The sequence below is a fragment of the Dermatophagoides pteronyssinus genome, unplaced genomic scaffold (genome assembly GCF_027571235.1).
Source record: "Dermatophagoides pteronyssinus isolate colony J.1.1.1.1 unplaced genomic scaffold, Derpt_VIB-CSIC_2022.12 sq0005, whole genome shotgun sequence".
NCBI classification, from domain to species: domain Eukaryota; kingdom Metazoa; phylum Arthropoda; class Arachnida; order Sarcoptiformes; family Pyroglyphidae; genus Dermatophagoides; species Dermatophagoides pteronyssinus.
In genome coordinates, this window is record NW_027461529.1 from 2,517,629 (window position 1) to 2,522,414 (window position 4,786).

Below are 4,786 nucleotides of genomic sequence, written 5' to 3' on the forward strand. Positions count from 1 at the left end.
TCCTATTTATATACTTGCGGTCGGCCAACAAACAAACAAGTTGCTAATCTAAATTCATTTCTTTTTTCATCATCTTTTTTATGAAAAAACGTCACCAATAATCATTATAATTATCACTTGATCAGATAAGTGGATAAATAAAATTTTGAAATTTGAAAAAAAATATTCAAGGTCAGAAAATCCATAATCAACCATAATGTTTTATATGGAATTTTTTTATTCTTATCATCATCATCATTTTTTTAAAATGTTGTTTTCTTTTTTTCTTCTCTGCCTGATTTTAAATAAAATCGTTCATATTTTCCATTAAATATTTTTTTTTATCGGTTCATCATGATTACCATTGAATTACTTTTTCAAAGTAAATTTCCATAAACAAGAAAATTCATTTACAACAACAACAGCAACACTAATAACTAACTAACTAACTATACCAAATGTTTGCTGTTATTTACAACAACCAAGATAATATTAATTTTAATCTTATGATTATTGTAAAATGATTGAAAAAAAAGATGGAATTTTTAAATTTAAAAAAAAGTTTTTTCACTAGAAATTTTCTTTTTTGAGTGCTTTGAATGAATTTTTTAAAATGATTTTCATCTTGATAATCACTGGTGGTGGTTTTCCCTGTGATCAGTACACACACACAGAAAAAAAAGAACAAAAATGGAATGTTAAAATGTTGTTTATCAAATGATGATTGAAAACAAAGCAACAACAAAAAATTATTTGGAAAATTTCCTAAAATTTGTAAATTTTCATTGAATCAAATAATACTTTACAAATGTTACATTGTTTGGCCGTTAGATGGCGATATGGATATCACATAAAGCAGAAGAAGAAGAAGAAGAAGAATTCTGGTTTGTTTTTGTTTTTTTTTGGTGTGTAGCACATGTATATTGCTCATTTTTTATTGAAAAGATTAACTCTTTGGTCGTCGTTTTTTTGTTGTTTATAATTCTGATTTTTTTCTTTTATTAATCGTGATCGATGACAGTCATCATCATCATCTATAAGTAACATTGAAAAAATAGCAAAAATTTTTTATAATAAGGATTCGAACCAGCCAAGAAAATCCGACTACAACAACAACAACGAGCACAATTACAATTCGATAATAATGATAAACAACAACAACAGCAACAATAATAAGCTTAAAACATATAATCTACGTTTTGAAGCATTTATAACATCATCGAATAAACATATAACAACAACAACAACAACAAAAAATAATACTTCACATTCATGTTTTAAATTAATATTATTAATGGAAAATGGAAAATATTATGAATTAAATATGTCATTAAAAATGTTAAATGAATTTGTTACAATTTTAACTGATACATTAAATAATCATACATAATAATTTTATAATGATTTTATAATTTACAAATTATAAATGAATAAATAAAAATGAAAATTTATTTATAAAAAAAATTTATAAATAAAAAAAAGATTTTTTACTATTTTTCACTATTATCAATGAAATTGTATCCATAAATAATAATAAACATCATCGATCGATCGATCAATCGATCATCGATTCAATTACTTATTATTATCGATATTTTTTTACTTTTTACTTTTCATTTTTCATGACTTCAATGGATTTATAATAGATTTTTTCCCCCTTCGCAAAATTCATTCTTTCAACGTTCAACATTTATTCTTTCAACCTAAATTCATTCACTCTTTGTTGTTTTAAATCGTTAATATCCCAAAGAAAAAAGAAAACTACTTTACTACTTATATCGGCCAATCATCATCATCATTACTCATTGAAAATATGATGATGTTATTGCAATCCAAATTTTTTTTACTAAAGAAAAAAAAATAATTTATGGATATATTGATCAGCAAGTTTTCTTTCATTGCACCTTATTCGAAAAAAAATACCACATTGATCTTTGGTTGTTTTCTGATCCCTTCTTTTCTTCTTTTCTTCCTTTCTGTTTCATACATTTCGACTATGAAAGGAATATAAAATAAGAAGCAGAAGGGAAAACAAAAAGAATTGAAAATTTGATGAAAAGAATATTCTATTGGCTATTGTTCTCTGCGACAATCACACAAAAAAAAACGAAAAGAAAAGAATCGAAGACGACGGTGACTGTTATTCATTTATTTTTATTTTTACGTTAATCGAATGCGTAAAACATATATATGTCACGTTAAACAAGATAACACGGAAACAGTTAATTGGATACAACAGGTTTTTAAAACAATTTTTATTTATCAATCAAAAAACACACCACCACTCACTCGAATGTAACCGTCAATTATTATTTCGTTGAGCACGTTGTTACCCTCTCGTAACAAACGTGACATCTCCCCTCGTCCAGTTCGAATTTATCCCTTGGATGGAATATTCGTAATTTGTTGATATTAATGAATTCGGTCCTACGACCAGCTGGTTGATTGGGACGGTCGATCTCTACATTCGTTTCGGACATTACCCGTAGAATCTTATAAGGCCCCTCCATAACCGGAGTCAATTTACCATTGTTAGGGTGCCAAGCCACCTCTACTAAAACATCATCTCCAACTTTAAATTGCGGCCTGCGAAAATGCCTGTTATAAGTTTCCTCATTTTTACGATGATGATCATGACTTCGTTGATTCGCAATATCTCTTGCTTCTTCTATCGAGATATGATTTTTCAATTGAAATTGCTCATATGGCAAAGTCCCATACAATAAGAAGGCTGGCGAGAAACCGGTAACCTCATGTGGAGAATTGTTATATTCTTTAACAACCTGTTCCATAAGCGTAGTCCAATTTTTGCAACGTACATTAGGATCGTTTATTTTACATCTCAATCGTTTCATAATTTCTTGGTTTGTTCGTTCGTTTAAACCATTACACTGTGGATTCTGTGTTGATGTCATTAGTCTCTTGATATTATGACTTTCCAAAAATTTTTGGTATTTTTTCGATAAAAAGGCGGCTGCTCTATCTGACAAAATTTGTTTGATCGGACCAACTTTCAGCATCTGTTTCACAACTTCAATATAGGTTTCCATCGATGTTGACGTATGAGGGAAAACCCACGCATACCTGGTACAATGATCCATGACTAAATGAACTAAATTTTTACGAGAACCATATTTGCCCAAACCCAAAATTGTATCGATCGATATCAAATCAAATGGTTGATCAGCTGATGGCAAAGTGCCTAGTACCGAAAACTTTTTATCTTTGAATTTTTTATTCTTTTGACAAGTTTCACAATGTTTCACGTAGCTACTAATATCTTTAATCAGATTCGGCCAATAATACGTCGGTGAAATGAGAGCAATCATCTTTTTTGTTCCCACATGTCCAAAACGATTATGCGCTTCATCTAAAACCTTTTCTCTTAGAATAAGAGGAACCACAACTTTTTCTAACCCCTGCCGCCTCCTTATTCTAAGTCCATCAACTATTTCAAATTTGTCAGCATCAAGCATATTCCGTTGTTCGCGTTCAATTTCTTCTTTGGAAATCAGATTCACTTTGATACAATTAACTGGTGCACGTGACAACGCATCAGCCTCATAATTAGCGGAACCTTTCTTGTATTTGATGTTCAAATCGTACATTGAAATGCGTAGTGACCATCTGAACAGTCTGCCCGTTAAACGTTTACATGTTTTAAGCCATTGTAAGGCAGCATGATCGGTTACAATAGTGGTCGGATTACCATCAATATAACAATGCCATTTTTTGAGTGCCTCCACAATCGAAAGACATTCCAATTCAGTAATTGTATAATTAACTTCATGTTTCAATAATTTTCTCGAATAATAAGCTATAGGAAGCTCTTCACCATTTGGATGCTTCTGCTTAATTACAGCTCCTATACCTATTTGACTAGCATCACAATAAACCACTGATGCCAATTCCGGATTGAAAATATTTAAAATCGGATAATTAATCAAACATTCTTTAATTTTCTGGAAAGCCTCTTCACACTCCGTAGACCAATACCATGGCTTATCTTTAACAAGCAAATCCGTCAAAGGCTTCCGAATTAAAGCATGATTAGGGATGTACTTCTGATAAACGTTCTCCATCCCTAAGAATCTCTGCAAATCTTTGATATTTGTTGGCTGTGGAAACTTTTCGATCGCATCAATATTTCCTCTGCTCGGTTCAACTGAATTATACGATATGCAATGCCCGAGGTATTCGATTTTCTCCTCCGAAAAATGACATTTTTGGGACTTCAATTTAATTTTTTCTTCCCGACATGCACGTAAGACATTTTCGACATCTTTCAAATGTTGTTCAAAATTATCACTAAAAATAATTAAATCATCAAAATAGTTATCAACGTTTTTTAATTCATGTTTCATGATAACTTTCCTGATAGCTCGCTGGAAAGTCGCCGGGGCGTTTTTCAAGCCGAACGGCATGACCACCCATTCCAAATGTTGGTTGTGCGTTGAGAAAGCCGTTTTCGCTATATCCTCCGATGACATGGGAATATGCCAATATCCATTCGCAACATCTAACTTTGTGAAGAATCTTTTACCATGTAATCTGTCAATGATGTCATCGATCATCGGTATAGGCTGCTTATCGGTGACAGTAACATCGTTCAATTTCCTGTAGTCGATGCACATTCGTGTTTTGCCTTCTCCTTTCTTTTCGGCCAACGTTACAGGAAAAGAATACGGTGATGTAGATGGTCTAACAAGTTTCTGTCGCAACAAATTGTCGATCGTTTCATCGATAATTTTCTGTTCTCTTGGCGACGTTCTATACGGCTTCAAATAAATCGGCATTTCATTAGTAA